Source organism: Chiloscyllium plagiosum, unplaced genomic scaffold (assembly GCF_004010195.1).
Source record: "Chiloscyllium plagiosum isolate BGI_BamShark_2017 unplaced genomic scaffold, ASM401019v2 scaf_6336, whole genome shotgun sequence".
Taxonomy (NCBI): domain Eukaryota; kingdom Metazoa; phylum Chordata; class Chondrichthyes; order Orectolobiformes; family Hemiscylliidae; genus Chiloscyllium; species Chiloscyllium plagiosum.
This window is the reverse complement of record NW_025211125.1, coordinates 3,921-17,739: the sequence shown is the minus strand read 5'-3', so window position 1 is coordinate 17,739 and position 13,819 is coordinate 3,921. Positions and strand designations below refer to the sequence as shown.

Below are 13,819 nucleotides of genomic sequence, written 5' to 3'. Positions count from 1 at the left end.
ATTTATTTCGGATCATGAGAAATGCTGGTCTGTGTGTATTAAAAAGTGTGAATAAAAATGTATAATGAGAAATACCCAAACAGTAAAACTCAGTCTTTTATTGCTTCTGAATTCTACAATTTCACTGCAAAATGTGCAACAAAAAACGAACGCAGTTTCGAATCAAGAACTATTGGTCGAATTGCACATCAGCTGATGTCCAGAGTTGTCCCTGTCCTAGCGATGATGGTATAGTGGTGAGCATAGCTGCCTTCCAAGCAGTTGACCCGGGTTCGATTCCCGGCCATCGCAAGATGTAGCTTTTAAACCACTCAACAGCAAAAAGACCATTTCCAGCAGTGGGAATGAAACACTTACATCTGCACATCACCTTGAGTCAGCCACATTAACGGGGCAAAACCTCTGGAGGGCGGCCACCACTTTGAAATTGAGGATGCGCCCTGGAAGATTAAGGAGTCAGGACGATACCCGTTTCAAATTAACTGGTGTCATGACAGAAATCCTGAGATCTTCATTTTATTTCAAGATTTCACTCCTTTCAACATTACTCTCAGTTTTTTTTTTGTGAAATACAGCCTAATATCAAGTGAAAAGTGTGTGGGCAGTCCATTGTTTATGGGTACAGCATTATTTATTGTATCAGATCGGTTATTTTATTTTTTAATCAAAATTAGTCACCTGTTTGCCTGGTGTATATATCACTGTTTCGGAATTGGTGTCGGATATTGAATTTGCAGATGATAAAACATTCGTCATTGGTTTTGGGGAAGCTGTCTGCAGACTGTGGGGAGATCTCCATCAGCTGGTGAGCTACACAGCAAAGCTGTGAAAGGGGATTTGATCTGGAGAACGTTGGGATTCAGTAAACGATCTCTGGTTCCACAGATATCATCCTCTCTACAGACTGGTCAACATGAACCGACAAAGAGATCTTAACTGCCCCCTCAATTTACTTATTATCTTGTGTATATGAAAGTAAATGCTGAAAATGTGTTGCTGGAATAGCGCAGCAGGTCAGGCAGCATCCAAGGAACAGGAGAATCGACGTTTCGGGCATACGCCCAGGATTCCTGAAGAAGGGCTTATGCCCGAAACGGCGATTCTCCTGTTCCTTGGATGCTGCCTTACCTGCTGCGCTTTTCCAGCAACGCATTTTCAGCTCTGATCTCCAGCATCTGCAGTCCTCACTTTCTCCAATACGAAAGTAAATGTAAATTTGAACAATTCTGTTACTGTATTCAATTTACAGCCAATATATGACCCCACACTCAGATCCCTCTCTGATTTAAGATGCCCCTTCATGTGGAATCATAGAGATGCACAGCAAGGAAACACACACTTTGGTCCAACTGGGCCATGCCGACCAGATAGTCCAACCCAATCTAGTCCCACCTGCCAGCACCTGGCCCATATCCCTCCAAACCCTTTCTATTCATATACCCATCCTGATTAGGGGTCTGATGGTTACTGCTTACTTCATACATTGGGAATGGTCAGGGTTTATTTAAATGGACCGTTTATTCATGAATAAGGGCTGGGCATTTATTGATTTTAAAAACATTAGGAATGCAATTCCCAGTTTGTTTAAATGGACCATTGATTTATGAGTGAAGGACTGGGGGAGTTACTTATTGTAAAAAGCATTGAGATGAATCTTTGATTTGCTGTTGAGTGGACAGGGGATTATGGATTTAAAAAGGAAATGAGGGACAATTTTTTTACACATCGAGTGTTTGGTGTGTGCAATGAACTGTCAGAGATAGGTGGACGCAGGTATAGTTACAACGTTGAAAAGACACTTGGATATGTCCATGAATAGCAAAGGTTTGGAGAGATATGACCAAATGCTAGCAAATGGGAAATGTTCAAGTGCATGCAGGTGGTTGCAGTTGGGTTTGGAGATATAGTCAGCATAAACTGATTGGACCTAAGGATCTGTTTCCATGCTGTATGACACTGTGATTCTAAAACATTGAAAATTACCCTGGTTTCTCTCCCTCCCAGCTGCCACTCCACCTTCCCCCTCTTCTACAAAGTAACAGAGAAAACTACAAATCTATCAACAGAATCAGTGCGGATTAATACACATTTTTCGAGAGATTTGCGTTTCCCGAACTGTTAAAAAGTGTGAATTAAAAGGTATAATGAGAACTATCAAATGAGTAAAACTCAATCTTTTATTACTTCTGAATTCTAATATTTCACTGGAAAATTTGCATCAAAAAACGAACGTTATTTCGAATCAAGAACTATTGGTCGAATTGCACGTTCCTTGATGTGTGGCGTCATGGCTGTGGTGGCGATGGTGGTCTAGTGGTGAGCATAGCTGCCTTTTAAGCAGTTTACCCAGGTTCGATTCCCGGCCATTGCGAGCTGCAGCTTTTATTCCACTCAACAGCAAAAAGATCATTGCCAGCAGTGGGAATGAAACACTCACATCTGCACATCACCTTGAGTCAGCCACATTAACGGGGCCAAACCTCTGGAGGGCGGCCACCACTTTGAAATTGAGGATGCGCCCTGGAAGATTAAGGAGTCAGGACGAAACCCGTTTCAAATTAACTGGTGTCATGACAGAAATCCTGAGCTTTTGATTTTATTTCAAGATGTCACTCCTTTCAACATTACTCTCAGTTTTCTTTGGTGAAATACAGCCTAATATCAAGGGAAAAGTGGGTGGGCAGACCATTGTTTATCGGCGCAGCATTATTTATTTTATCAGATCGGTTATTTTATTTTTTAATCGAAATTAGTCACCTGTTTGCCTGGTGTATATATCACTGTTGTGGAATTGGTGTCGGATATCGAATTTGCAGATGATAAAACATTCGTCATTGGTTTTGGGGAAGCTGTCTGCAGACTGTGGGGAGATCTACATCAGCTGGTGAGCTGCACAGCAAAGCTGTGAAAGGGGATTTGATCTGGAGAACGTTGGGATTCAGTAAACGATCTCTGGTTCCACAGGTATCATCCTCTCTCCAGACTGGTCAACATGAACCGACAAAGTGATCTTAACTGCCCCCTCAATTTACTTATTATCTTGTGTATATGAAAGTCAATGCTGAAAATGTGTTGCTGGAAAAGCGCAGCAGGTCAGGCAGCATCCAAGGAACAGGAGAATCGACGTTTCGGGCATCCGCCCAGGATTCCTGAAGAAGGGCTTATGCCCGAAACGTCGATTCTCCTTTTCCCGAGATGCTGCCTGACCTGCTGCGCTTTTCCACCAACACATTGTCAGCTCCAGCATCTGCCGTCCTCACTTTCTCCAATACGAAAGTAAATGTAAATTTGAACAATTCTGTTACTGTACACAATTTCAGCCAATACATGTCCCCACACTCAGATCCCTCTCTGATTTAAGATGCCCCTTCACGTGGAATAATAGAGATGCACAGCAAGGAAACACACACTTTGGTCCAACTGGGCCATGCCGACCAGATAGTCCAACCCAATCTAGTCCCACCTGCCAGCACCTGGCCCATATCCCTCCAAACCCTTTCTATTCATATACCCATCCTGATTAGGGGTCTGATGGTTATTACTAACTTCAAACATTGGGAATGGTCAGGGTTTATTTAAATGGACCGTTTGTTCATGAATAAGGTCTGGTCATTTATTGATTTTAAAAACATTAGGAATGCAATTCCCAGTTTGTTTAAATGGACCATTGATTTATGAGTGAAGGACTGGGGGAGTTACTTATTGTAAAAAGCATTGAGATGGATCTTTGATTTGCTGTTGAGTGGAGAGGGGATTATGGATTTGAAAAGGAAATGAGGGACAATTTTTTTACACATCGAATGTTTGGTGTGTGCAATGAACTGTCAGAGAAAGGTGGACGCAGGTATAGATACAACGTTGAAAAGACACTTGCATATGTTCATGAATAGGAAAGGTTTAGAGAGATATGACCAAATGCTAGCAAATGGGAAATGTGCAAGTGCATGCAGGTAGTTACAGTTGGGTTTGGGGATATAGTCAGCATAAACTGGTTGGACCTAAGGATCTGTTTCCATGCTGTATGACACTGTGATTCTAAAACATTGAAAATTACCCTGGTTTCTCTCCCTCCCAGCTGCCACTCCACCCTCCCCCTCTTCTACAAAGTAACAGAGAAAACTACAAATCTATCAACAGAATCAGTGCGGATTAATACACATTTTTCGAGAGATGTCTGCTTTCCGAGCTGTTAAAAAGTGTGAATTAAAAGGTATAACGAGAACTATCAAATAAGTAAAACTCAATCTTTTATTACTTCTGAATTCTAATATTTCACCGGAAAATTTGCATCAAAAAACGAACGAAATTTCGAATCAAGAACTATTGGTCGAATTGCACGTTCCATGATGTTTGGAGGCGCGGCCGAGGTGGCGATGGTGGTATAGTGGTGAGCATAGCTGCCATCTAAGCGGTTGACGCGGGTTCGATTCCCGGCCATCACAAGCTGTAGCTTTTAAACCACTCAACAGCAAAAAGACCATTTCCAGCAGTGGGAAGGAAACACTAACATCTGCACATCACCTTGAGTCAGCCACATTAACGGGGCCAAACCTCTGGAGGGCGGCCACCACTTTGAAATTGAGGATGCGCCCTGGAAGATGAAGGAGTCAGGATGATACACGTTTCAAATTAACTGGTGTCATGACAGCAATCCTGAGCTTTTCATTTTATTTCAACATTTCACTCCTTTCAACATTATTCTCATTTTTGTTGGTGAAATACAGCCTAATATCAAGTGAAAAATGGGTGGGCAGTCCAGGTCAGGCAGCATCCAAGGAACAGGAGAATCGACGTTTCGGGCATACGCCCAGGATTCCTGAAGAAGGACTTCTGCCCTAAACGTCGATTCTCCTGTTCCTTGGATGCTGCCTGACCTGCTGCGCTTTTCCAGCAACACATTTTCAGCTCTGATCTCCAGCATCTGCAGTCCTCACTTTCTCCAATACGAAAGTAAATGTAAATTTGTACAATTCTGTTACTGTACACAATTTCAGCCAATACATGTCCCCACACTCAGATCCCTCTCTGATTTAAGATGCCCCTTCACGTGGTATAATAGAGATGCACAGCAAGGAAACACACTCTTTGGACCAACCCAATCTAGTCCCACCTGCCAGCACCTGGCCCATATCCCTCCAAACCCTTTCTATTCATGTACCCATCCTGATTAGGGGTCTGATGGTTACTGCTTACTTCAAACATTGGGAATGGTCAGGGTTTATTTAAATGGACCGTTTATTCATGAATCAGGGCTGGGCATTTATTGATTTTAAAAACATTAGGAACGCAATTCCCAGTTTGTTTAAATGGATCATTGATTTATGAGTGAAGCACTGGGGGAGTTACTTATTGTGAAAAGCATTTAGATGGATCTTTGATTTGCTGTTGAGTGGAGAGGGGACAAGGAAATGAGGGACAATAATTTTTCACATCGAGTGTTTGGTGTGTGCAATGAACTGTCAGAGAAAGGTGGACACAGGTATAGTTCCAACATTGAAAAGACACTTGGATATGTTCATGAATAGGAAAGGTTTAGAGAGATGTGACCAAATGCTCGCAAATGGGAAATGTTCAAGTGCATGCAGGTGGTTCCAGTTGGGTTTGGGGATATAGTCAGCATAAACTGGTTGGAGCTAAGGATCTGTTTCCATGCTGTATGACACTGTGATTCTAAAACATTGAAAATTACCCTGGTTTCTCTCCCTCCCAGCTGCCACTCCACCCTACCCCTCTTCTACAAAGTAACAGAGAACACTACAAATCTATCAACAGGAGCAAAGTGCGGATTAATACACATTTTTCGAGAGATGTCTGCTATCGGAACTGTTAAAAAGTGTGAATCAAAAGGTATAATGAGAACTATCAAATCAGTAAAACTCAATCTTTTATTACTTCTGAATTCTAATATTTCACCGGAAAATTTGCATCAAAAACGAACGAAATTTCGAATCAAGAACTATTGGTCGAATTGCACATCCCCTGATGTTTGGCAGCGCGGCTGTGGTGGCGATGGTGGTATAGTGGTGAGCATAGCTGCCGTCCAAGCAGTTGATCCGGGTTCGATTCCCGGCCATCGCAAGATGTAGCTTTTAAACCACTCAACAGCAAAAAGACCATTTCCAGCAGTGGGAATGAAACACTCACATCTGCACATCACCTTGAGTCAGCCACATTAACGGGGCCAAACCTCTGGAGGGCGGCCACCACTTTGAAATTGAGGATGCGCCCTGGAAGATGAAGGAGTCAGGAAGATACCCATTTCAAATTAACTGGAGTCATGACAGAATATCTGAGCTTTTCATTTTATTTCAAGATTTCACTCCTTTCAACATTACTCTCAGTTTTTTTTGTGAAATACAGCCTAATATATCATGAAAAGTGGGTGGGCAGTCCATTGTTTATGGGCACAGCATTATTTATTATATCAGATCGGTTATTTTATTTTTTAATCGAAATTAGTCACCTGTTTGCCTGGTGTATATATCACTGTTGTGGAATTGGTGTCGGATATCGAATTTGCAGATGATAAAACATTCGTCATTGGTTTTGGGGAAGCTGTCTGCAGACTGTGGGGAGATCTACATCAGCTGGTGAGCTACACAGCAAAGCTGTGAAAGGGGATTTGATCTGGAGAACGTTGGGATTCCAGCAACACATTTTCAGCTCTGATCTCCAGCACCTGCAGTCCTCACTTTCTCCAATACGAAAGTAAATGTAAGTTTGAACAATACATGTCCCCACACTCAGATCCCTCTCTGATTTAAGATGCCCCTTCACGTGGAATCATAGAGATGCACAGCAAGGAAACACACCCTTCGGTCCAAACTGTCCATGCCGACCAGATAGTCCAACCCAATCTAGTCCCACCTGCCAGCACCTGGCCCATATCCCTCCAAACCCTTTCTATTCATGTACCCATCCTGATTAGGGTCTGATGGTTACTGCTTACTTCAAACATTGGGAATGGTCAGGGTTTCTTTAAAAGGACCGTTTATTCATTAATAAGGGCTGGGCATTTATTGATTTTAAAAACATTAGGAATGCAATTCCCAGTTTGTTTAAATGGACCATTGATTTATGAGTGAGGGACTGGGGGAGTTACTTATTGTGAAAAGCATTGAGATGGATCTTTGATTTGCTGTTGAGTGGAAAGGGGATTATGGATTTAAAAAGGAAATGAGGGATAAATTTTTTACACATCGAGTGTTTGGTGTGTGCAATGAACTGTCAGAGATAGATGGACGCAGGTATAGTTACAACGTTGAAAAGACACTTGGATATGTTCATGAATAGGAAAGGTTTAGTGAGATATGACCAAATGCTAGCAAATGGGAAATGTTCAAGTGCATGCAGGTGGTTGCAGTTGGGTTTGGGGATATAGTCAGCATAAACTGGTTGGAGCTAAGGATCTGTTTCCATGCTGTATGACACTCTGATTCTAAAGCATTGAAAATTACCCTGGTTTCTCTCCCTCCCAGCTGCCACTCCACCCTCACCCTCTTCGACAAAGCAACAGAGAAAACTACAAATCTATCAACAGAATCAGTGCGGATTAACACACATTTTTCGAGAGATTTCTGCTTTCCGAACTGTTAAAAAGTGTGAATTAAAAGGTATAATGAGAACTATCAAATGAGTAAAACTCAATCTTTTATTACTTCTGAATTCTATTATTTCACCGGAAAATTTGCATCAAAAAACGAAAGAAATTTCGAATCAAGAACGATTGGTCGAATTGCACATTCCCAGATGTTTGGAGGCGCAGCTGTGGTGGCGATGGTGGTATAGTGGTGAGCATAACTGCCTTCTAAGCAGTTGCCCCGGTTGCGATTCCCGGCCATCGCAAGCTGTAGCGTTTAAGCCACTCAACAGCAAAAAGACCATTTCCAGCAGTGGGAATGAAACACTGACATCTGCACATCACCTTGAGTCAGCCACATTAACGGGGCCAAACCTCTGGAGGGCGGCCACCACTTTGAAATTGAGGATGCGCCCTGGAAGATTAAGGAGTCAGGACGATACCCGTTTCAAATTAACTGGTGTCATGACAGAAATCCCGAGCTTTTAATTTTATGTCAAGATTTCACTCCTTTCAACATTACTCTCAGTTTTTATTTGGTGAAATAGAGCCTAATATCAAGTGAAAAGTGGGTGGGCAGTCCATTGTTTTTCGGCACAGCATTATTTATTATATCAGATCGGTTATTTTATTTTTTAATCGAAATTAGTCACCTGTTTGCCTGGTGTATATATCACTGTTTTGGAATTGGTGTCGGATATCGAATTTGCAGATGATAAAACATTCGTCATTGGTTTTGGGGAAGCTGTCTGCAGACTGTGGGGAGATCTACATCAGCTGGTGAGCTACACAGCAAAGCTGTGAAAGGGGATTTGATCTGGAGAACGTTGGGATTCAGTAAACGATCACTGGTTCCACAGATATCATCCTCTCTACAGACTGGTCAACATGAACCGACAAAGAGATCTTAACTGCCCCCTCAATTTACTTATTATCTTGTGTATATGAAAGTAAATGCTGAAAATGTGTTGGTGGAAAAGCGCAGCAGGTCAGGCAGCATCCAAGGAACAGGAGAATCGACGTTTCGGGCATCCGCCCAGGATTCCTGAAGAAGGGCTTATGCCCGAAACGTCGATTCTCCTGTACCTTGGATGCTGCCTGACCAGCTGCGCTTTTCCAGGAACACATTTTCAGCTCTGATCTCCAGCATCTGCAGTCCTCACTTTCTCCAATACGAAAGTAAATGTAAATTTGAACAATTCTGTTACTGTTCTCAATTTTAGCCAATATATGTCTCCACACTCAGATCCCTCTCTGATTTAAGATGTCCCTTCACGTGGAATCATAGAGATGCACAGCAAGGAAACACACCCTTCGGTCCAACTGGGCCATGCCGACCAGATAGTCCAACCCAATCTAGTCCCACCTGCCAGCACCTGGCCCATATCCCTCCAAACCCTTTCTATTCATATACCCATCCTGATTAGGGGTCTGATGGCTACTGCTTACTTCAAACATTGGGAATGGTCAGGGTTTATTTAAATGGACCGTTTATTCATTAATAAGGGCTGGGCATTAATTGATTTTAAAAATATTAGCAAGGCAATTCCCAGTTTGTTTAAATGGACCATTGATTTATGAGTGAGGGACTGGGGGAGTTACTTCTTGTGAAAAGCATTGAGATGGATCTTTGATTTGCTGTTAAGTGGAGAGGGGATTATGGATCTAAAAAGGAAATGAGGGATACATTTTTTACGCATCGAGTGTTTGGTGTGTGCAATGAACTGTCAGAGATAGCTGGACGCAGGTATAGTTACAACGTTGAAAAGACACTTGGATATGTTAATGAATAGGTAAGGTTTAGAGAGATATGACCAAATGCTAGCAAATGGGAAATGTGCAAGTGCATGCAGGTGGGAACAGTTGGGTTTGGGGATATAGTCAGCATAAACTGGTTGGAGCTAAGGATCTGTTTCCATGCTGTATGACACTGTGTTTCTAAAACATTGAAAATTACCCTGGTTTCTCTTCCTCCCAGCTGCCACTCCACCCTCCCCCTCTTCTACAAAGTAACAGAGAGAACTACAAATCTATCAACAGAATCAGTGCGGATTAATACACATTTTTCGAGAGATTTCTGCTTCCCGAACTGTTAAAAAGTGTGAATTAAAAGGTATAATGAGAACTATCAAATGAGTAAAACTCAATCTTTTATTACTTCTGAATTCTAATATTTCACCGGAAAATTTGCATCAAAAAACGAACGAAATTTCGAATCAAGAACTATTGGTCGAATTGCACGTTCCCTGATGTTTGGAGCCGCGGCTGTGGTGGCGATGGTGGTATAGTGGTGAGCATAGCTACCTTGTCAGCAGTGGTCCCGGGTTCGATTCCCAGCCATCGCAAGCTGTAGCTTTTAAACCACTCAACAGCAAAAAGACCATTTCCAGCAGTGGGAATGAAACACTGAGATCTGCACATCACCTTGAGTCAGCCACATTAACGGGGCCAAACCTCTGGAGGGCGGCCACCACTTTGAAATTGAGGATGCGCCCTGGAAGATGAAGGAGTCAGGACGATACCCGTTTCAAATTAACTGGTGTCTTGACAGAAATCCTGAGCTTTTCATTTTATTTCAAGATTTCATTCCTTTCAACATTACTCTCAGGCTGTATTTCAGAAAAAAAAACTAATATCAAGTGAAAAGTGGGTGGGCAGTCCATTGTTTATCGGCACAGCATTATTTATTATATCAGATCGGTTATTTTATTTTTTAATCGAAATGTACAGCAATCTGAATGTGTCGTGCACAGACAGAATCTGTTTGCTCACTTCATTGACAATCACCTGATGAAGGAGCGTCGCTCCGAAAGCTAGTGCTTCCAATTAAACCTGTCGGACTATAACCTGGTGTTGTGTGATTTTTAACTTTGTCCACCCCAGTCCAACACTGGCTCCTCCACGTCATCACCCGAGATAGTCATCATGGATTTGTTAAGGGAAGGTAGTGTCTGATGAACGTGACTGATTTTCTTTGAAGGATAAAGAATGGATGGAGTGTTTGCGATGTAGATCAACCTGATGATAAGAAGGACCATAAGACACAGTATTTATTGCAAAACGATTACAGTATCATGCAGCTGAAATGATATATTAAACACATTTAGGTTAAACCTTTAATCTTTTAAAATAGGTTAGCCAGGTCTGGTTCTTTAATATGTAAATCTCAGAACTATTTTTAAATTACATTTTTGAGATTACGTTGGATTTTCTAACAAAAGGTGCCATCTCAGCTCAGACAATGCATTAAAGGTGTGAGGCTAAAGTCTGTCTGTGTCCCAGTCTTGAGTTAGACTGGTTCTATTAATCGAAACTCACAGGTTTGAAGCTCCTCTGATCCTCAAAGCCAGTGTATATAACCTGGTGTTGTGTGATTTTTAACTTTGTCCACCCCAGTCCAACACCGGCTCCTCCACGTCATCACCCGAGATAGTCATCATGGATTTGTTAAGGGAAGGTAGTGTCTGATGAACGTGACTGATTTTCTTTGAAGGATAAAGAATGGATGGAGTGTTTGCGATGTAGATCAACCTGATGATAAGAAGGACCATAAGACACAGTATTTATAGCAAAAGGATTACAGTATCATGCAGCTGAAATGATATATTAAACACATTTAGGTTAAACCTTTAATCTTTTAAAATGGGTTAGCCAGGTTTGGTTCTTTAATATGGAAATCTCAGAACTATTTTTAAGTTACATTCTTGAGATTACGTTGGATTTTCTAACAAAAGGTGCCATCTCAGCTCAGACAATGAATTAAAGGTGTGAGGCTAAAGTCTGTCTGTGTCCCAGTCTTGAGTCAGACTGGTTCTATTAATCGAAACTCACAGGTTTGCAGCTCCTCTGATCCTCAAAGCCAGTGTACTGGATGAAGGCAGCAGACCACGTCGTGCCCATGACCCATCCGACCAGACCAGACTAGTCCAATCGGAGGCAATCTACACAAGCCCCAGGCTTGGGGCCTGCTGGAAAATGGAGGGACACAAGAGACTTGCCCCAGGAAGGAGAACCAACATGAAACATTCCCGGCCCCATAAAACACCTGCCTGGCATGAAATCTATCAGAATGGACCCGGAGAGCAGCCCAAAACCTTCTGCAAAAAAAACGTGGCTGGACCTGGATGAGCAACTGAAACCAGGAACTTTTCCACTGGATCCTAAGCAAGCCCCCTCCAGTAAAAAAAAACACATAGTAAATGACCTGTTACACTGGGTCCTGAGCAGACCCTCTGCAAACATCCACCAAACTGCAACCTACCTCCTCCACAGGGTCCGAGGAAGGATCGCTGAACTGGAAGCAGTCACAATCCACTCCACCAGACAACCGGACCACTCAAATGCAAGAAACCTGCAAGTTAGCAGGGTAAGTGTGCCGGCCTGCTGGTAGGACTGAGACTACGGGGCTCAAGACCCCCCGCCCCCCTTTCCTAGCTTACTCCTAGCAAATGTACAATCTCTGGAGAACAACATGGACAAACTCTGATCACCGCTCAGATTCTAGCGTGACTTGTGGGACTGCTGTGTACTCTGCTTCACCAAGTCCCGCACCTCTCCTGGTTTACCAAACCCTGCCCACTGACGCCTGTCCTGGACACCAAGCCACGACCCCTGACCTCGAAGCCACAAATTGGCCTTCACCCCGCTGATGTAACCATCGCAGTGGGCGGGACTTCCACCCCATTTGTCATTTGACAGGCCTTTGGAAGAAGTCTCTTCCCCATCCCTCACATTATCCCCATCCCTCACATCTGGCCTTTGAGAGAATCTCTGTCCTCCAATCTGTCCCCATTCCACACATCATCCTCAATCCCTCATACCTGGCCTCATCCCCTGCTGTTATTAGACTGCTGCAAGGACCCCTCTCAGTTGAAATAATGTTGATATTGCTGTTGTTGAAACTGCTTTGTGCACCTTCTGTGCAGTGTAACGTGTATCCCTGGCTCTGCCCAGACACCCTCTGATCTATATGTCCTTGTTTGTTATGATCTGCCTGTTCTGCTCACAAAACAAAACTGTACTTAGTTTAAGACAAAAAAACTGCAGGAGGCTGGAGGACACAGCAAGCCAGGCAGCATCAGGATGTCTTGAAGAAGGATTATACCCGAAACATCGACATCTCCACCACCTGATGCTGCCTGGCTTGCTGTGTTCTTCCAGCCTCCTGCCTGTCTATTTCACTCTACTTGGGTACATGTGACTACAATAAATCAAGATTTGGAGGCATATTCTCTCCCAGTCAGGGAACACTTCAGCAGTCAGGGACATCCGGCCTCAGATCTTCAGGGGACTGCCCTGCAAGGCCGACTTCCGGATACGCACCATTGCACTGTGGCCGGGCAGAGGCTCATATAAGTTTGGTACCCATGAGGATAGCCTCAACCAGGACTTTGGGTCATGCCACACTACAGGTGACCGCACTACACAATACCCACACACTGTTACATACTCACACAGACCCTCTCATACACACACATACAGCACCCACACTCACACCCACGTACACACTCTCTCACAGGCTTATTCTCCGTCATACTCATGCACACACTCTACCAAGAATGCACACACTCTCACATGCATTCACACTCACACTTTCTCCCGCACACCCACATAAACACACATAGTCTCTCAGATTCACACGTACACACATATATAAGTCTATGGGGTGATTTTGCATTTACAGAATTGTAATTGTAGATACATTCTGTTTTGTTAAAAAAAGCCACACAATCTGCAGGCAGTCAATGCAAGCAGGGTCTAGATTAGAGTGGTGCTGGAAAAGCACAGCAGGTCAGGTAGGGGGGAGAGAAGGTAGCAAAGAGTACAGGAGGTGGTTGGGGGTGGGGATGAAGGTCCATGTAACATTTTACAAATTCCTACTTTGGAAATAGAACCAGTCCGGCTCAAGATTAAGAGACAGATTCTAACTTCCCACCTTTAATGCATTATCATAGCTGAAATGTCACTTTTTTAAAATAAAACCTTAAGATATCTCAAGAATGTGACTTGAAAGCAGTTCTGGGATTTACATATTAATGAACCAAAACCTACAACCCATTTTAAAAGATGAAAGACTTAACAGCAATCAAGGTTTGTTCAATATATCATTTCAGTTGCATGACACCGTGATCTCTTTCTTTAAATTCTATGTCTTATGATCCTGCTCCACAGCCGCCTAATGAACAGAGAACACAGAACAATACAGCACAGAACAGGCCCTTCGGCCCTCGATGTCGCACC

At 43.0% G+C, this 13,819-nt stretch overlaps 2 non-coding genes across 2 annotated transcripts; both read left to right on the top strand.

Annotated features, from left to right (window-relative positions):
• Positions 1–219: 219 nt before the first annotated feature.
• On the top strand, positions 220–291 carry trnag-ucc. Its single transcript has one exon. It is a non-coding gene; the product is annotated as a tRNA-Gly (tRNA).
• Positions 292–6,006: 5,715 nt separating this feature from the next.
• trnag-ucc lies at positions 6,007–6,078 on the top strand. The gene has a single exon. It is a non-coding gene; the product is annotated as a tRNA-Gly (tRNA).
• The last annotated feature ends 7,741 nt before the right edge of the window (positions 6,079–13,819 follow it).